The sequence below is a fragment of the Aulonocara sp. 'chitande type north' Nkhata Bay genome, linkage group LG14, assembly GCF_057382095.1.
Source record: "Aulonocara sp. 'chitande type north' Nkhata Bay isolate Kocher_YH1m ecotype deep benthic linkage group LG14, A_spYH_male_GT1.1, whole genome shotgun sequence".
NCBI classification, from domain to species: Eukaryota; Metazoa; Chordata; class Actinopteri; order Cichliformes; family Cichlidae; genus Aulonocara; species Aulonocara sp. 'chitande type north' Nkhata Bay.
Window position 1 is genome coordinate 35,257,111 of NC_141357.1, and position 21,397 is coordinate 35,278,507.

Consider the following 21,397-nt stretch of genomic DNA (forward strand, 5'->3'; position numbering starts at 1 on the left):
CAGGCACTGAGAGACAGAGAAACACTCGCTGCTCCTGCAGTCTACTATGACACAAACTTTGTTATCTTCTTCTCCTCCCTCCTTTATTACTATGGTCGTTCAGCCCCACCTCCAGGTGCCCTAATATGGGGGCATATCTCTACCCTCCAGCCAATCGGGTGGCTGCATGCATCCCTCCTTGAGATGGGGCACTGGCCAGGCCTGAGCTTTCAGTGAGGGGAGCAACAGGCTGGCTGGTGACAAGGGGCAAATGTTTAAAGCAAAGAGAGGGGGAAAAGAGAAAAAAGTACCAACAACAAATTAATGACAGCAGCCGACCAACACGAAGTGAGTGTGAAAGAGTCATAAGAACAAGAGAAGAGGACGAGCCTGAGAGTGAAGCTCTGCTTCTGTTGCTGCTGCTGCTGCTGCTGCAGGTGGAGGGCCTGTCACCTTTGAGGACACGCTGAGGTTGAAAATTAAGGTAGGCTGTGTGGATGTGGTTTAATAAAGTCTGTGCTCATGCAACACTGCAGTCTGTGGATACCAGTCTGTTGCTGTGTAGGAAAATGTGCTAAAAGATGGGGAAGATTTTTGCTGGTTAGAGCAAATATGAAAGCATGTGTTCCTGATACTCTGTGTTATGGAATAGCAGCAGTGTTTTTTTTTCCCTTTTTTTGCTCTGCGTCTGTATAATTTAGCTATAAATCTGCCTGAAAACACATTGTTGTCTTTCTGAAAGGTTGGTTTAACATTTGGCAGCTCAGGAGCTGCTGAGAGCTGGGCAGAATAGTTTATGGAGCTGCCTGCAGACTCCAGTTTGCTGACATTGGAGAGCATAACAATAGTGTGCTGTTTAAATGCAAAGACAGTTTTAGTAAGACAGCTGCTGCTAGTGTTTATTCCAACATGCCAGTTGCTGGTTACAAACACGCGAGTATTCACTGAGGTTTATGGTAACTATTTGCAGCATGACATGTCGTTATGCTCCAAGTTTATAAGGGAGTTTTGTCAAGAGACCCAAGAGAAATAACACTTGAAAATTAATCAGAGCACTTATTTTAACTGTGTATCTGGCAGTGCCATTTGTTCAGCCCACATAACAGAGTGCCCTCATCATAAATAAACCACTCAACATTGTAAGTAGTTTACTGCTCTTTTAAACAACTGTCAGTAAACTACTCATGTCCCAGCAAGGTTTTTTTGTAAAAACAGCAAGTGACCAAGCTCCTGGTGTACGCACTAGTACGTCTTTATGCTGCAGAGCACGCAGTCATTTCCAGTAGTCCCTGTCTTAATGTTACACACAGTGACAGCTGCAGTGTGACGGTCACAGGATCTGTTTGGCCCCCAGGTCCAACTTCACCGCTTACCAGCCTGGTATGTACGCTGGCTTAAAGTGGGTACAGAGGTATCACAGCCAAAGCACACCCACTCTGTGATTGAAGATCACAAACAAATAAGTCCCTCTGGATTACATAATGCATGCACTGGACATTTTTAGGCGATAAAAGCTACATCTTTGACAACAACACCAAAATAGACCAGCGAAACCAGAAGGCAGATTCTTCTTTCCAGCAACATTTGCACCAGCGCCCTAAAGGTTAAAGGTTAAAATGGTTTCATTTTTCCACTGGTTTAGGTGAACACATTTACTGTGTGTGGATGTGTGTGTCCACACTGAACTGAGAATAAATGACGTCAGAAATGAAATGATGGATGATGATAGCAGTTTCCTGGCGACAGATTTTGGGTGGTGGTTGCAGTTATGGGTGGGGTCAGTTTTAGACCGGCATTTAAGGGGTCAAGTGGGGTTAAGAGCTGACGGGGTAGTTCATGGGGGAGACCTCATGAGGAAACACCACTTGACGTACATGCAGGGTGAACTTCCTCTGGTGCACGCAGAGAGCTGAGAGGATGTTACAGGAAGGAAGACTCCTGTAAACAAAAGACCTGAAAGTACACTTGTTTTGCTTTGCTTTGCTTTTCTTTGAGGCTTTATTTTAAACATGGTAAAATAACACAATAAAACATAAGGAAGGAGTGGGGAGAAGCACAAGGTTATTTAATCACACCCCATCTTCAATATTTAGTAACTTTACTTCCTGTTTTTTTCCTTCTCGCTCATAAATCCTTGTTTACATTCTTCTTTCTATAAATTTATTGTATAAGCCCAATAACACACCAAAAAGACGCACAGATAGAAATAGGTATGCATAGATACGCACACTTATAAATACATATACATGCACATGCATCTATATATACATAAAAAAAAATCAAAAATAGAAAATAAGTATAAATAATTGGTGAGACATCCAATCAAAACCTTTCTTTGTTCCTTCCTTCCCTGCAAAAACTACCTCTACTATTTTACGTCTTTTTAAACTGTGTCAGTTTGTTCAAATTATAAGATGCTTATAGTTTGTGTGTTTTATCCTAAGCTAACCTGAGCCGTGACTGTCTTTCACTATGTGAAAATTCAATCGTTTAAAATAAAAACAAACTTCTGTTTATAAGAGGCATTTCCTGTCCAGAGGCTAACGCCTCCGGGTGTGCCTTGTTTTGCCCATCTGATGTCTCAAAGGGGCAGGAAACACACTGGGATCTATCTCTCTCATCTTCAATGGTTTGGACATGATGCTGTTTGCTTGGTGCTTTTATCTAAAGTGGCGCACGGCGGCAACACTTCCGAAATTTGCAGTTGGAAAAGACCCGGTGGGATTCGGGGCCACCCGTGGTTTAGAGGCCACTGAGCTCCACAGTTTCTGTCTTCTTATTCAAACAGGACAGCACATAGTCACCCAATCACAGTGCATTTAAATTTACCTGTTGAAGACCATTTTCCCTTTTGGCTCCAGATTGTTGTAACGAATTACAGGTTTAAGATTCAGGTAATCAGTCTTTTTACAATCAATGTTCAATATCCAACAGGACAAAAAAAAGCTGGAGCATTTCTTGGGTGTTAAAATGCTAAATTGTACATTTTCCATATTGTTACCAGTAGCAAAGTCCACCACTGACGTATTCTGCAGACTTCCAGTGGAAAAGATATTATGTAACATTTAGACAGGCGATAAAATAGCTAAGCTGTAAACTAACCTTTATCTGTAAATTAAAACCAGTGGAGCATCTTTCCTAAAACAATGTCCTTATTAGATTGAATGATGACAAGCCTCATTATAAACACTCCAGTGTGTATTATACTGCAGGTACTAATCCAGAGTCCCTCATAAAAACACAGAGCTGCACATATCCAAGCATCAAAACTCTCTGCACGTACAAGTGCTGATATTTTAGGTGGGAAACTTTTGTTTTGAATGTGGTTGAAGTGACCCTCTCACTATAATTGTCAGGGTCCTGGGTCTCCTGACCCAGCGTTTTAGTTCTTTGTGATTTTTGTATTATTGTACTTGGTGTGAGTTTCTAGTTTCGATCCCTTGCCCTTCATGTTTCTCTATGTCCCCTCTGTTCTGTGTAAGTCTGTCTGCATGTTTGAGTTCCCCTCTGTGCCTCTCGGTTCTTAGAGTCCTCTGCCTTATGGTTTATGTCTCTGTGTTTCCTAGTTGCTGTCTCCACTGTGTCAAGTTTGCGTCTCTGTGTGATCCTTCCTGTTTTACTTTGTAGGTCCGTGTCTTATGTGAATGTGTCCTGCTTTGCTTGTCTCATCAGTTCTAATTTCCCCCAGCTGTGCTCTCCTTCTGTGTCTCATTCTCCTCGTTACTTCCCAGTGTATTTAGTCCCTGTGCTTCTCTGAGTCAGTGTTGCGTCGTACCCTCAACAAGCTGTGTGTGTTTTGCCTCCGTGTTACCAGTGTTTTGTTTCCAGCTCTAGCTCCAGTTCAGTATTTCTGCTTCAGTGTTTTAGTCCACCAGCGTTTTTGTTGTCCTTTGGTGAGTTTAGTTTAGTAAGAGGTTTTCCCAGCAATAAAGCTGCGCTTTAAGTTGAACTTCTGTGTCTGAGTCCTGCATTTTGGATCCACCACTCCTGCTTGCTGCCTGCCACACAGCCAACCATGACAATAATCTGTTTAATACTGTTCACTGTTCACTGTTTGTTGCCAATATGTGTTTCTGGGACAGTGCTTCACTGGCTTGCGTGCAAGTTGAAATAAAATCAACGCAGTGTGGGCTTGCATGATATAGCGCTAATGTATGAGCGTCACATCACTCCCCTTTGTCTGTTTGTTGCATCACTTCTAAATTGTCATATTTTGAATTTCTGATATATTCCATTTTCACATACCATTTGTTTCAAAATGAGGAATTTACGGTGTATGCAGATGACATTCAGTATAAGCATCATAGAATAGAATAGAATTCAACTTTATTGTCATTGCACATGCACAGGTACAGGGCAACGAAATGCAGTTTGCATCCATCCAGAAGTGCTTTAGTGATATAGATATATTACAATATATATTAGCAATAGTATAGATATGTAAGTATACTACAGAAATGGGTCTATTATGGTATGTTATAATGTACACGGTATGAAGTATGTTGTGAATATTCTATAACTATAAGTATGTACAGGCTGTAGTGAGTACAAGCTATGTGCAGGCTATGAACAGGATATAAATATGAAAAACTATACAGAATATGAAATAAATAACTTTACAGAAATCTGAGATATACAGCTATACAGAAATGGGAACTATGCAAGTTGTAAACAGTTGTAGGATTAAAGATTATTGAATGTACAGAATGATTATTTACACAGAGCTATACAGTAGTGCAGTTAAGGTAAGTGAGGGTGTAGATAGTTTCTACAGAGGCTATATAAAGTGCTAGTGGTTGTGAGTGGTGGTTCAGTCCATGTTATTATTGTGTGTTTGAGGGTACAGTTGTCCATTGTGGGTGTGTGTATGTTCAGTCCATGAGTTTAACGTGGGTCAGATGTCAGGAGGCAGAGTTCAGGAGTCTGACAGCTGTGGGGAAGAAGCTGTTCCGGTACCTGGTGGTCTTAGTCCGGAGGCTCCTGTGGCGCCTCCCAGAGGGCAGGAGGGTGAAGAGTCCATGTGATGGGTGACTGGGGTCTTTGATGATTTTCCCAGCCCTTTTCAGACACCGCTTCCTGTAGATGTCTTTTATGGCAGGAAGTGGTGCTCCGGCGATGCGCTGGGCAGTTTTCACGACCCTCTGCAACGCCTTCCGGTCCGAGGCAGAGCAGTTCCCGTACCAGACTGTTATACAGTTGGTCAGGATGCTCTCGATGGTGCAACGATAGAAGTTCACCAGGATGTCTGAGGACAGGTGGTTCTTCCTCAGAGTCCTCAAGAAGAAGAGGCGCTGGTGAGCCTTCTTGACCAGCTTGGAGCAGTTGGTCGTCCAGGTGAGATCCTCGGAGATGTGGACTCCCAGGAACTTGAAGCTGCTCACACGCTCCACAGCCGTCCCCTTAATGTGGATGGGTGGATGTGGGTCAGCATTCCTCCTGTAGTCCACGATGAGCTCCTTGGTCTTCTCGGTGTTAAGCAGCAGGTTGTTTGTGTCGCACCACTCAGCCAGACGATCCACCTCCTCCCTGTAGGCGGCCTCATCGTTGTCACTGATGAGGCCAATCACCGTGGTGTCATCTGCAAACTTAATGATGGTGTTGGAACCATCAGCAGGTCTGCAGTCGTGGGTGAAGAGGGAGTAGAGGAAAGGGCTCATCACACAGCCTTGTGGTACACCGGTGTTCATTGTGATGGTAGATGAGCAGTGGTTATCCAGCCGGACATGTTGGGGGCGGTTGGTCAGGAAGTCCAGTAACCATTTGCAGATGAGGGAGCTGATGCCCAGGTCTGTCAGTTTCCTGATGAGTTGTGAGGGGTGGATTGTGTTGAATGCTGAACTGAAGTCTATAAACAGCATTCTGGCATAGGTGTTGTTGTTGTCCAGGTGTGAGAGGACAGAGTGCAGTGCGATGGAGACTGCATCCTCTGTGCTCCTGTTCTGGCGGTATGCGAATTGGTGGGGGTCCAGGGTGGGGGGGAGACAGGATTTGAAGTGTGCTAGGACCAGCTGCTCTAAGCACTTAGTGATGATGGGGGTGAGTGCTACTGGGCGGTAGTCATTGAGGCAAGATGGGTTGGAGTTTTTGGGTATCGGGACGATGGAGGTGGATTTGAAGCAGGCCGGTACCACAGCGTGGGCCAAGGACAGCTTGAATATGTCTGTGAGCACTCCTGCAAGCTCCCCAGAACACGCTCTGAGAACACGCCCGGGGATGCCATCTGGACCTGCAGCCTTGTGGACATTGATCCTGCTCAGCACCGCTCCTACATCGGTGGGGGAGAGAGTCAGAGGTTGGTGGTCTGGCGTCATGTCTGCTTTGGTTGTGGTTGTGGGGTTCCCTCGCTCAAAACGAGCATAAAAGTTGTTGAGCTCGTTGAGGAAGGAGACATCAGAGGATGCGGGGGAGGGTTTGGTGGTCCTGTAGTCTGTAATGGTCTGGAGTCCTTGCCATAGATGAAGGGAGTTAGATATTATGGGGAAAAAAGATATATGAAAAACATTGTATGTAACACACCCTGAACAAAAAGTATGGCATTTGTTTTAAATTATTGTTAAACATGTCAGGGAGAACTTGTACTCTTTGCTAATACTTAATTACTCACTTACATCATGCATTTCTTCTGATTTTCCACCTGCAGCTCCAACATACCAGTAGAGTCAACTCGGTATTAGAGTCCAGTACATAAGTCATGATACAGGCAAACGGAAGGTTTGTTATCACTCCCCAAGACAAACATCCATTTCCCTAAAAACAATCGAATGAAGATTATTTCCATCTGCAGTAATTTACATTTGGCACCATGGTGCTGTTCTGGGACATCTCAGATTCTTCGTTCACATGTGCAGAAAAATAGTGAGGACAAAATAAAGCAAACATCAGTGGCATCAGACACGAAGGAGCTGTATCAGAGGTGGGCTGCAAAGTGGCTTGTAGATTCAGAGCAAACGCTATGACATGAGACAAAACAGTATTATAGAATGAAACCAAAGATCAAACCCTGGTTTCAGGTTCAGAACCTGGGAATAGAGCAGCTGCGAGAGAATTCAACATCAATGAATCAATGGTACAGAAGTAAAAGAAGCAAGAAGAATGAGTTAAGTAAAGTTTGAATTATCTGACTGTTTTGTTTCGCTTAATGCGCCTTATAATCTGTTGTGCCTTATGGTTATTAAACATTTGAAAGAAATTGCCCACCCCTGGTCTAAACAATCTCAGTCCACGAGGGCCGGTGTCCCTGCAGGTTTTAGATCTCACCTTGGGTCAACACACCTGAATCACATAATTAGTTCGTTACCAGGCCTCTGGAGAACTTCAGGACATGTTGAGGAGCTAATTTAGCCATTTAAATCAGCTGTGTTGGTTCGAGGACACATCTAAAACCTGCAGGGACACCGGCCCTCGTGGACTGAGATTGCCCACCCCTGGTTTAGACTAAGTAGATCCACTTCAACTTCATACATCAGGTCTGTGAACAGACTGTGTCAGAACAAACCAGTGATGCTGAATCACAGATTTCATTGTTTTCCTTTTTTTAAGAGCTGATGTTTTTTGAAGTATTTACAGTCAGTCTGGGGACTGGAATAGAAACAGCTTCCTTCCTTTGCTCTCTGTCCTAAATTTAGACCCAGTAAGTTTTGTGTTATCTGCTCAGTCTCCCACCAATTGTAAAAAAGTGTGGCGGTATGGCGGTATTTCCTCTGTGTGTGAACTCTTGCGTAAGTGTGTGAGGAGAAAAAATATTTTTATCTAGAGTATATGTGACCTGTGCTGATAATACTCCTCTCTAGAAATAAATCACAAACACATCCTCAGCTGTTTGTCAGGCGCTATGTAATGTGTTACGTCAAAGACATGTTATCAACTTTTTAAAGGGCAGACTTGTTTTCTTTGCGTTGACACCTGATGCTCAAGTCCAGCCGTCATTGAGCCAAGTATAACATCATTAACTTGTCCATCTTTAATAGGCTTAAAGCAGCCGCTGAACAGGATTAGAGCAGCAGGGTCAGTTTCATGAGGCTTCGTCTTTAAGGCACTGCGGGACAACAAAAACGATTCAGCTGACATCACATCATCACAATTCATGATGGATGTCCAAACTAGTGCGAGGAATCACAGCTATCAGTCACACACTGACAGCAGACAAGTGATACTGGTTGTTCAGACAAGTGCCTTCTTGCAGCTGTACATTGTTAAAGTGATAGAAAAAGAAATCAATGGGTTGTGAGGACAAAATGTCTAATTCAACCGCGTTTACCTGTGGTGTAAAGTGGTACATGGGTATGTGTTGAGTCGTGGTAACCTGGGGAGCTGAACTGGAGCTCAGTTCTGCATAACTCAAAACAGATATGGTGTCCCATGAATGCCCATTTATCCATTTTCTTAACTGGGTATCCAGTTCAGTGTCACGGGGTAGCTTGGAGGCTATCCCATATGTCTTTGGATGCTGATACTAAGGCTCCTACCAGCTAAACACTCTGCCCATGTACATGATTGAAAAAAATAACCATTTAAAATGCGTAAAGTAAGGTCTTGTATGAATTGGTGTGAATGGGTTAATACTGTTCCTAGTGTTGGACAGCAGTCCCTAACCTTTTTTGCGCTACGGACCGGTTTATGTCCGACAATATTTTCACGGACCAGCCTTTAAGGTGTCGCGGATAAATACAACAAAATAAAACCAGTACTGGTACCCAAAAAAAGAAGATTTATTCATAAAATACACAAGAAAGACCCAGGGAAATCCCAGGGACATCATAGAACACCCATTAAATCCTAGTCCATCTAACTAAGCCTTGGAAGTAAATGCTAAAGATGCTTATGTGGTATTTTAGGAATCTTCCGGGAAGTTTTTGATTTTGGGCAAAACCTTTCTAAAAGCCAGTCGTTTATTTTAGCCAGTCTTTGCTTCAGAAACAGGCGTGAACCTCTCCCACACATGTCAGTGGAGCAGTGTGACTGGTTGATGTGTGGTCCGTGTTAAGCGTTAAGAGTGGAACAACCATCTTTGCAGTTGCAGAATTCTCCCACAGATTTCTACTAAGGACTTTTTTAAGTTTAATGTCTCCCACTCCCATAATATCCCAACTTTGTTCATTTAATGTTCTGGAAAAAATGTAGGTGCAGAAAGTCTAATCCTTAAATATTAAAAAAAGCTGGAGGGTTTTAAAATATGTGAAAATCAGGCAGCAGGGTGTCAGAGAGCTCAGCATCACTGACGTCCAAATGTTTACATGTACCATGGCTAATATGGAAAGCAGTTCTTTTCTCTATCACTGGAGTTCACAGACCATTAAACACATTTGTTTAAAAGATTTGTCCACCAAATCACTCACTTCCGTACTGTGTAGACTCCGAAGCCAGAAAAGCTGTGACGAACAAGACTAACTCCTTGCTCTCCTTGCAGCTCACTGACAGTTAAACTGAAAGAATGGATCATCTCAGGAGGTGATTGGGGTCAATATATTTTACTGAAATGATTACTTCACAAACGACACAATACCACTGCATTTTAAGGGACATGAGAATTTGTTGCTTCTTTAATGCAAACACTAGAAAAATAGAAAAATAGTTCCGGTATCTTTCTCTGAGAGGACATCTCTCTTATTGGTGTGAATACTTGATCATATTGGTGCAACAGGTAAAGACGAACCAAGTAACGCTCTCCATTCAGGAAAGGCTGCATCCATCCCTCAGAGTTTTTACTGCGCACTGACCTACAGCGACATAGAAATGTTGCAGAGCTGTAGTTAGCATATAAATCCACTTAATCCCAGCATACTTTGATAAACACTGCATAACGATTTACATGTGAAACTGGCAAAGAAGCTTTTTGCTCAAACTTAGCAGTGAAGCTGTGAAGTACTGTCAGGCCCCGTTTAAGTTTTTTTCCACTCTGACTTCATAAATAAACCCACCCACACCATCAAATCTACTTTGGACAACTTAATCCAGCTCCTGTTTGGCAAAATGCAGAGTGGCTGACAGCAGCAACGCACTCTTTGGCTTTCAAGTTTTTCCTCAGATTCAGGGCCCATCGTAAGAACAGTCAGGCACCAAGGAATAAGACTATTAAATACATATTACTGTATCTGTCTTGGACATGTTGCTTAGAAATTATACGACTGTACACGTTTCGGCTTAATTGTAGCCTCCTGGATATTTTGTACATACACAAGTACATCTCTCAGCTGGCTTGGGAAGATCTTTGTTTCCCTCCAGACGAGCTTTACAAGCTGATCAGGGAGAGGGAGGTCTTGGGGTCTTTCTTTAGAGTGCTAGCTCCACCACCCAGACCCGGATGTGTGGTGGAGGCAGAATGGGAGTAAATGTATGGATGGACAATAGTTTTTCAGGTTTAATTTAAGGAAGTATTTCCTGTTCATTTTGTTTTCACTCACTTCAGAAACTTTAAACATTCACTTCATACCTCAGGCCATCTGCGCTAAAGGTCAGGGACTCGAAATTTTAAATAAACTGCCTGAAAATTCACCAGAATACAGAAAACACCAGACCACCTGCATAATGTGCATCTCCAAATTCAAAGCTGTGGCCATGATTACATTTACATGTTGTTTTTAAAAAAATGCATTACAGTTTCATTATGCTCTCTGTGTGTTGTCTTCACTTCAGTGGCCGTGAAATCAACAGTGTAGAGAGGAGATGAGTGTGAAGGAGAACCGTACACACATGCTTAGTCTTAACCAGGAGAGTTATCCCTGAATGGCTTCCAGCTGCTGTTATAATGTTGAACATTTCCCGCTGGCCCGAGGGTTGTTCTGGCCTGTAGTTTTCAATTTCAAGAAATGATTGTACCTGAAGTTTTAGAACGCTTCAGTATGTTTGATGGTTTGCTTGTTAATGCAATCATTAATATTTCCACCTCATCTGTGTAGGCAGATTGGTTTGTGTGACTGGTCTGTGTGCTGAGCCTCGTATATTTGTGTGAGCTACAGCAAACACACTGATCCGCTTTAACCTTTTCCTCTCGTAGTTTTAAGTAGAAATGTAGAAGTCTTCTGGGAACCCAAAAAAGGGTAACAGAGGGTTAGACTGCAAAACCGGCAGTCTGGTAGTTTACAGGAACACAGTGGTCTGGAGATGAGTCAAATTCCCAGCCTGGGCTGTTGTTTCAGTCCATACCCTGTGATATGAAAAATGAAAGTTTTTCTGCCTTGAGGAAAAATAAAAGAGTGGATCCTGTGATGCAGCAGAATAGTTATTTACACGAACGAGCAGTAAGTATGGTTGCAATACTTGCAGTTATAACTAAACTAATACAGTTACAATACTACAAAGCTGCTTTACTCGTGCACACCCTGGCCTGTTTTATGTAAATATTACTTTAAATGCTTTGTAGAACACTGTTAAAAGAGGCTACTTTTAACATTTTTATGAGTGCCACAAATTTTCAAAGTCCTAATCAAGGAAGTTTTCTCCCAAAGAAAACAGGTCTTCTAAACTGCCCCAGATAGCTTTTCTTTTTTTTTTTGCAGTCCACATTTTTCTTGATTTATCTGCACCACTATGTACCAATTTTACATAATATCCACCTAGCGGGTATCATGCAAAGTAGTTTGGCACTCCCTCAAAAATGAATGAACAGCTGCCATGCAGTCTCCCTCTGCAGTGCTGCTTTTGCCAACTGTAATCTTTCTCAGGGACAACCAAAGCATAGAGATGCTGTTATTGGCTGTGACATTGGACACACGAGTCTTCATGCACTCCCGACCCCTGAGAGGGTAAACATCCAGCATCTTATTGTTATTTTTGATTGCAGTGTCCCCTTTAACATTGCAGTGCAAATTGAACAACTTGTGTGGTTAGCTTTAAATATATTCCCACTGGCCATAGTTGCATTAAAATTGAAAGGATGAGGGTCAGTCAACATTTTGGGAATCAGTTTGAAACCAGTAAACAGCCATACTCTGTTAGTTGTTTGTTAGTTCCTGTGTTTTCAGGTCACGTTTTTGTGTTATTTACCGCAAATTATACTCTGCTGGCTTTCTGAACACTTCCTGATGGTATGTAAAGGATCCTTTTGCTCACCCTCCAGGTCCTCAGCATGTTTCATGAAACTCTGCTCGGTAATTTCCTTGTAATTCTGCTGATATTGCTCCAACTAGACTCACATTGGCAGAAAAACTAATAATCAGAAAGTAATTTGTGTGAATTACTATGAAAAATATGAAAATAAAACTGCATCGTGTAACGCCTTCCTGAACGAGTTGGTTCTGGTTCTTATACATAGGGGATACATAGCTGAGCTCCAGGGTGTCGTCACCCGAAAGCTGGCATCAAGGCGACTGCATAAATCGAGTGTTATGTCTCTATTTTACCTGGTTGTTTACTAATCAGAGCAGCAGCAAAGAGGCAATCAAGCAGTAATGTAGTCAGGTATGAGGAATGATACTTTTCTAACATCCACTTTTCATTGAAGGAAGTTTTAAACTGTGGGTAAAAATACCTCCCACTTCACTACTTTACACCTACACATGCTGGGGTGTCTGTGGGGCAGTCGTGAGGCGTGTGGGGGCCTGCAGATGTGAGTCTGATCTATAATAAGACCACTCTGTGAGGCATTTCAAATCTTCTCCTCCTCCTCCACTGCCATGCCTCCATTCCTTAGCTCCATCCAGGGAGTGCCACCTCCTCCACCTGTTGCTGTCCATCTGCAGCACAGAGCTGCAGTTTAAAGCTGCTGTAGGTGAAAACCTACAGCAGCTTAACAATCCCCAGTCATCTGCATGTTTACACTTTCACTGTAATATTCTCACCTGAAAATGTTTCTTCACTTTTCTAATTTCACAGATCAGGAAATGTAAACATGTGTTTTAAGTGTCTTTTATTTTTATTTTGTTTATTACAGTTTCAATAATTGAACAGATTTCTATATAGTTTGTATATACATTTAAAAATTACATCACTCGCTGGAAATTTCTGTCACCGTTATGCCTACTTTAGTTTAATAAAACATTTCAGTAACAACTGCTCATTTAGACTCTGACGCCACTTATGGGCCATTAGTTCAGCAGTGCAGTGGGTACACCTGCTATTGCCGCTGCACTTGATAAATAGTCCCTCTCAGTAGCACAAAAACAAGTCAGAAAGGGTTAGAATATCCTAAATAAAAATATTCTATTTCTAAAGATCATATTTTGTCTTTAGTCTGTGTCTGATTTTAAGTTTAAACTATATTCAAATGCACATGAAAACACCAGAGAGTGAAAACATCTTATTCCAGAGCTCAGTGTCTAAAAGTAGATCATTATTCTTTAGATAATTGTCTTAAAACCTTGAAGAATAAACATGTGTGAGGGTGAGGTCTCTGTCTCTACTAGAGCACCATTCAGTGAATTAGCAGGTACTCTGGGATGGTTCTGATGTCTCCGCGGATCTTTTAAAAGCATCGGTCTCTTCAAAATGTTGTTCTGTTCCATTAATTCGTGTCCCTGCTCCTCCGTGACTGATACACTGACGGCTGGGATGCAGCGAATGTATGTTATGTGTTCCTGTGACCCGCTAGACACCAGATACCCCCTACCCACCCAAACAGGCACGGCATCCACGCTGACACCACACGCCCAAACACACGCACTCAAATTCACACACACACGCACATAGCTGAGCTGAGGCACCGAAAAGTAACCACATGATTGCAGAGAAACAGAGGTGATTCCTGCAGACTTGTGCTGTTGTTGGCAAGTCCATGAATTCAAGAACGTTCTTAAAAATATTTCCAACAAACCAAACTTTGTCCAGCAGATGCACTGTGCACAGGGGCAAAATATTAGCCCACTTCCTGATTTCTTCGTTTATTTGTTTCTTCCATATTTGTCTCACTTAAATGTTTCAGATCATCAAAGTAATCTTAACATGAGTGAATACAGTGTGGGAACAAAAACTAATCAAACCTACCTGACCCTCCTTCAATCATTAATTGACTCTGATTAGCAACAGCTTTTGCAAAGCTGAGACAAATTTCTCTAGCCACGCTTAAAGAGAACATGTCTGACAAACCAAAGGAGTCTAAAAGATCTCAAAAAGCAACACATCGTGCCGTGATCTAAAGAAACTCAGAGTTACAAAACCATTTCTAAGGCGAACCATAGTGAGAGGTTTCATCCACAACTTGGAACAGCGGTGAACTTTCCTAGGAGTGGCTGGCCTACCAAAATTTCAAAAATAGTGCATTGACAAGTCAGCCCAGAATAACTTGTAAAGAACTGCAGGCCTTACATGCTCCAGTTAAGGTCACAGTTCATGATTCAGCAATAAGAAAAAGACTTGGCAAAAATGGCATCCATGAGAGAGTTCAGAGGAGAAGATCATTGCTACCAAAAAGAACAAAGGCACATCTCACATTTGTTAAAAGGACTCTGTAGACTAATGGGACAAAAGTTGAACTATTTAGAAGATTTGATTCCTGTTTTATCTGGTGTAAAACTAACAAAGTATCTCAAAAAGAGATCATCACACCAACAGTCAAACTTGTGGGCGCCAGTGATGTTCTGGAAGTGCTTTGCTGCTTCATGACCTGGACCATATGTCATAATTGATGGAACCATAAAATCTGCTCTGTACCAGAAAATCCGGAAGGAAAATGTTCGGGCATCAGTTTGTGCTGTGAAGCTCAAGAGCACTTGGATTATACAGCAGGACAATGATCCAAAACATGCCAAGATTGTTTTGAAAGTCTGGATTTATCCAATTGAACAGCTTTGGCATGACTTTAAACAGAGTGTTCATGCTGAAAAACCTTCCAATATTGCAAATGCCTGATTGCACTTCTTGCCGCCAAGGGTGGTACTTTAGGCACTTTTTCACATAGGGTCAGCCAAGTTACACTGGATAAACAGAAAGGTTCAGGATGCACAGGGTTAAGACAAGCAGTGGAAGTATTCTTGCCTTGATCAATCCTCATTTTAAACACGCACAAACCTAAACCTGTATTTTACTATTTGACCTACAAACAGCTTGATTTGTCATGCTTGTATCTGCACTGCAGTCTCTAGGACATCACCTTTGTTTAATGAAGTTCATTTGTGCCATGTGAACAGTTTATATAACTCAAAAACCAAGAAACGCTGCACTCTCATAGGCTAGAAGCTTGCAGTGTCACATGAAAAAAATGCCCTGCTTTATCATCCATTTTAACTCTTGTGGTGAGTAGAGTCAGACAGTGCACCTGTAAGAAGGTCAGTTCTTTCCTACCATTATTCCAAACTTTGCATATTGCCACTGCGGTAGTATAATTTTATCAGCCTTCAGGGAGCATAGTGGTGTGCATCACCTCGGAGCAGCTGCTGACATGAAAAGTTACCAAAATAAACAATTTTGGCATTTTAGTATTTCTACAGAATATTTATAAGACACTAGTTTAGGCTTGTTGGGACCACTGGTTTCCTAAAGGTGTGAATGGACAGTTTGTGCAGATGGCTGGGCTCGGGCAATCAGTGCAGAGCAATAACTGAGACTATGGAAAGAATGTAAACCCTTCCAGAAGCTTCAGACTGACAGCTGTGTCACTATATCAGAGCCTCTAACTCCATATACTTAAACCTGACATGAATACCAGATGTTCATTTTCTCAAGAGCACTACCGGGGCTAATTTACTGTTACATGATGCTGTTATATTTCGATGGCATGTGAATAGTGAGTGGTGTCCTGCTGTCTCAAAGAAAGTGCTTTATGTCACCAAATGTCCACTGAAACAACAATTACTAGGCGTTTTTTGTTCTAGTTTTATTCTGCTCTTTTTGCTGGGCAAATTTTCCCAAGCATCCACCCTTTCATTGCTTTTGATTTATACATGAAAATGAACTCACCTCTGAACCATCTTCATTTTTTTTCTAACGAAACTTGAGGTAATTGCACAATTGCATTCTTCCTTGTTTATCGTCTTTCAAATGCAGGAAAATTGGCTGAATAAATTCAGGAAATGTCCTTCCACTCTCATTCTTTATGCCGCTCAACAAATCACTAACATGCTCCGTATCTAAAGATAATACCAAAGACATTCTGTTCATCACTGATTGATAATCAATGAATTAACAAATTAACAAGGAGTTGTTTTCTTTTAATGTTTTAGACAGAGACCAAGAGGACAGCCATGTTTTCAACCAGACCAGAGATCCAGCCGTAAGTACACAGCCTTCTTCCTGCTCATGCAAACACACCCATAAGTCATGTTACAGGTGTTACAGAGAAAATGTTTGATACGAACAGTACCAAGAGTTACCTGCATGAATGAAATTTGGAATTTACTCTAAATAAGGTGTATGTACAAACTGAGCTGTCACTTTAAAATGTGCAGATCTGCACATAAACAACCAAACAAAAGCTAAACTATCTTGGTGCACGCAGAAATTATCATGTTTAGGTTTTAAAAGTGCACATGCATCCTTCATTTAGAGACAGAAATGGCAACTAATTCATGATATCTATGTGCACGAAAGGGTCCCTGGTGTCAAAAAGGTTTAAAAACCTGTACCAGACTTTCTTTAGATCTTGGCATAAATTCATGAATTCTTAAAAATACAGAGCTGAGATGCAAGAGATTTAAACAGATCATTCCCTAATCAGTGGCAAATAATCTCATACATAAAGGTTATTGTGATTTTAAAGTTATATAGATTTTTAGGCATGATAAATATAAGGAATATTCACTTCTCCATTAGACAGTTTTGGGTTGTTGTTTTTTTTTTTTTTATACCCTTTTCTTGTTTTCTGTCCACAATGTCGATGATCATGTGAAACACGGCCACCAGAAACTCAAACATTAAGTAAAAATAATAATAATTCAGACTCCACCAAATGCTCAGTTTCATGCATTTTTTTCTGCTTTTGGATTTGTATGATGTCATAGTGAAGGCATGTGGTCATATCAGGCAAACAGCTGTGGCTGTCACCACAGATGTCCCGCCCACCTGCCATTTAAACCCTCTGTTTACAAGAAGCAGCAAATCAGAAGAAAGCTGACCTTAAAAAGGAAACCAAGGAATCAGTCTTAAATAAATAATGGTGATTTTGCACAAAAAATCATGCAATGTGACTTTTTGTCCAACAACAAAAATCCGATACTGGAAATGAGCTGAACAGGTCGCCTTTAGATTACAACATAAAAAACAAAAATAGTATATTACTGTTTAATTAAGTAACTGCAGTGTTTGACCAAGAATCAACTGTTTGCTTATCCCAATACACAAAGAAAAAAGTTGAGCAATTTCCATTTGACTGTATATAATAATAATAATAATAATAATAATAATAATAATGATTCTGTAACTATAAAAAACATGCAGCATTTCAGCTCTAAGTACCCAGGGGACACTTTCAGTCAGTGGAGCGATTCTTTTATGCGACTGCTGTTTAACTGAAACGAGCGTCGACAGACGTGACTGTTTGTCATGTTGCACAGCTGTGTATTTTACTGTGGCTGTTCATTTGCTCTAATCAAATCTATTTTAAATGTAGTGCATTATTGCACTTTATGAAGCGAGCTGCACATTATCTCTAGTGGCGTAGCACCTCATAAACAGAGCACTAAGTCATTACAGCTTTAAGTTTTATGCCTGCTGACTGCTGTGTTTCTGTGAGAGGAAATGTGTGTATTTATATATCTTTGAACAAGCAGCTTGCGGGGTGAGCACTAAAGACATGAGCATGGTAAGACAGCTTTCAGGAATATTACATTTGGTAAGCAAAATGGTTTCAAACTGAATTCTTCTAATGGGAACAATTATAAGATCTATTATCACAGGCATTCAGCTTTCACTGTGTGCTGGGAATTTATAGTTTGTGTCAGAGGTTACACTGTCAAAGTGTTGGAACATAATGTTTTGACAAGATCATCTGTGCAAGAGTTCATGTCACAAGCAGAGGAAGGAGATATAGGAGGGTTGGACATGGTGTGCTTCCTCTAGAAAAGGGGGCGAGAGGTAAATGCCCCCATTTTTAACTTTGACTTAGTCTAAAATTAGTCTTGGGGAGAAACACCGTTTCAGTCCAAGAAAAAATATTCTTTGCAAATTAGAGGCAGCAGCAGAATAACAACAATATGTCGTGGTGGATTTAATCAGAAAAAATGAAATTATAAAGTAGATCACAAAGAGTTTATTTCATAATTCAATTTATAGTGGTTAACAGTCACCTGAAAGAAAATACCTTCATCTTTTCTTGCAGCTGTCTCTGAAAAACCTGCTTCAATAGGAGAACACAGCCAATGCAAACAACAGGATCACCAGTCATCTGGGGGACATTAAAAATGTAGCTGCTTCAGAAAAAAAATTTCACAATGCTTCTGTATTTTGCAAATACTGTTTGCAATAAAACCTGCATCACTTTTTAATACTGTGATTTTCATCCTGATACTGGATGGTACTGAAGCATGACTAGCACACAGAGTCAGAAACGTATCAAGACTACAGCTTGTACTGTAAATCTTATTTTACTCATGCAGAGGACGTTTGCTGAGCTGGACATGCACACTGTAGCTTACATTTTTCACATCTGGGAGATTCCCAGTACAGTTTTCCTCTGTTAAACAGCTTCACTGGAGCAGCAGAGAAAGAAATGTCAATATGTGTTAAAATTTAAAACATACGTCTCCCTGTTCTTAAGATTTTTCCCACAGCTTCCACTGCAGAGCTGTTCACAGGCCCAAAATAATCTTATTAATTGAGTTAAAGGGTAAAACCACCAGAAACTGCTGCCTCACGCGCTCAAACATCTCACTTTCTGTTGTCTGGGCAGGTAAAAGATAAGAGGCGGTCACCCCCGTCTTCCAGATCCCCCTCCGCCCCCCAGCGCAACCCTCACCACAGCGGCTCCACAGAGGAACAGGAGAGCCCTGAGAGAGTGGTGAGACACAGAAAATGACCTGCAATGATAGGATGCACATGAAGGTTTCATGCATAAACTGAGTTTTACTGCCATGCATCCATGTGTCAGAATAAAGGTGTTTACAAATCTAATTGTCAATAAAGGAAAAAAAAAGGTTGTCTGAAAAGCAACAGCGCTGACAAATCATCTTTTTCATCCATTTTTCATAAAAGGTAAAAACATTGGGTCATTTTAACCTCCTAGGACCTGGCGTCCACATATGTGGACATCACATTTTGGGTTATTTAGACCAAAATACTCAATTTTGCTCTACAAGGGCCTGATATCCACTTATGAGGACTTTATGCTGCTACTGTTCTATCGAAATTTTAAACGAATATCCTCATAAGTGGCTCTCATTTTTCTCAGAAACAAAAATTGGGTAAAAAAATTTTTTTAGTAATTCTTTGTTTTTACATTCATCAGGTCCCAATCAGCCCAAATATCAAAGAGAAATTAAAAATGCATGCTGTGGAAGAGTTCGGGTCTTAGGAGGTTAAAGTGTATCTGAAAAGACTTTTAGGTAATCCATCTTATTGTGATCAGTATAACAAATGCCACTTCCTACCAGGCAATATTTTACACTAGCTTTATGAATTTTACAGAATTGGTCTTTACCGTACAAAATAACGTACCTTGCAGTAATTGCTGTTGTGATGTGGCTCTATATAAATAAAAATAAATTGAATTAAATTTGATTAGCAGGAATTGATTTACCTTTGGAGCCAGCCTTTAGTGGCTGCTGAAGGAACTGACAGCCATTTAAATATTAACGTTTTTCAGCTGTGGAGCTTTCTGTGTGTGTAAAGGGTTCTGATCAGTCATGTAAATATCAGATTCTCAATGCTAGTGTTATAAATGTAACCAAAAAAACAAAAAATCTTTATTTATTTAGCTTATACACAGTATCAGTTTAGTTAGTTTTTGCTTTATTTCAGTTAACAGTAGCATCCCCAGGCTTCTACCTTTCTACCTTTAAAACCTGGAGAGCAGCCAAATGGCTGGTAGGCTTTTAGCTAAGCTTTAGCTTCAGCCAAGTGGAAGCTAAATTGGCTAGTCATTCATATGTATATTAGGTTGTTACCTGGGAATTCTGGAGGGAGGGGAGTGGGGGTTTGAGTGGATTGAGGAATTTCCCTGCGAATCTTGTTGACTGTGCCGAGGATGGTGGTTTTCCGTCTAAGAAGTTTTTGCGCAAGTGAAAGCGATGTGAAAAAATTGTCCGTGGTAACATTTCTGCCCTTGTCTAGGAATGGTTCCATCAGCCTCATTACTACATTCTCAGAAAGTCTCTCCCCAGTGGGACGATTGGGGTCCTTGCCAAGATATGGGAAGACATTGCAAATGTACTTGGATTTTAGGTCGCAAGCCACCCAAAACTTGATCCCAAACTTGTCAGGTTTACTTGCAATATACTGCAGGAAACAGCACCGAGTCTTTGATGGGAAAAGCTGTTCATCAACGGTGATATGTAGACCAGGGTTGTAGCACGTGATGCAGTTGGTGACAAATGATCCCCACACACTGGAAATTGCAGCGAACTTATCAGTCTTTGCTCGATCACTGCGGGTGGACTTGTCATCAAAGCGTAGGTGTTGCATGATGTCTTGGAAGCGGTTTCGTGCCATAATTCCAATTATCTGTGGGTTTCCCAGGTTTGCTGACCAGCAGTCATTTAGAGATGGAACCCTGTTAACCCCCCGCAAGATGACAATTGCAATAAATGCCATTAGTTCAGGGAGGTCCATGAACCAATGAACATGCTCCATGCACCACTCAGCAGGCCATTTGTAAATATGTGTACAAATGGTTGGTTTTTTGTACTGTTTTTATCAATAAATCTCAGCAACAAAGGACATACACCCATGTGTGTTGATTTCTCCCTAAGATGGCAAACTGAAACAATCCAAGTTGGTGACTTTTGGAGATTTATTTCCCTGGATGATTGAGAATGCATCAAGATGAAACACAAAAGGAAGTTCACAGCTTTTAGCAGCTCCCCCACCCCCTCAATCACACACCCCCACTCCCCTCCCTCCAGAATTCCCAGGTAACAACCTAATATACATATGAATGACTAGCCAATTTAGCTTCCACTTGGCTGAAGCTAAAGCTTAGCTAAAAGCCTACCAGCCATTTGGCTGCTCTCCGGGTTTTAAAGGTAGAAAAGCCAAATGGCTGCTCTCTGGGAGTTTTTAAGTAACACTAATTTTATTAGCTAGGTTCATATTTGTTTATGATTTCCTTGATTTGGATCAAAGCCATCGCAGCTCCACTCACGTTCAGAAAATGTCTATTTAAAAAAAACTATGTTGGTATATAGATATATTCAGAGCAGAGAGGTGACTGACCTCCTGACCTGGACACTAACCAGGACCATTCAAACTGGAATACAATAGCCCAGGACAGATATGCTGAGGTCATTGTCCCACACGTAAACAAGCTCTCATTTCTCCCAGCTCAGCAGGAATGTCACTCCACAGTCTTTTCATGCGGCAGCAGGTGACCGCCAGCCACTGGACGCAAAATGAACAA

General features: G+C 41.2%; 1 protein-coding gene across 3 annotated transcripts in view; it reads left to right on the plus strand.

Moving 5' to 3' along the window:
- Positions 1–262: 262 nt before the first annotated feature.
- Positions 263–21,397, plus strand: part of prx (periaxin) — a 45,753-nt gene continuing 24,618 nt past the window's right edge. For all 3 annotated transcript variants that reach the window (XM_086262315.1, XM_086262317.1, XM_086262316.1), the window contains exons 1-3: positions 263–463; positions 16,071–16,120; positions 18,734–18,841. The gene's annotated coding sequence lies outside the window, so the exon portion shown is untranslated. The remainder of the gene's footprint in view (positions 464–16,070; positions 16,121–18,733; positions 18,842–21,397) is intronic.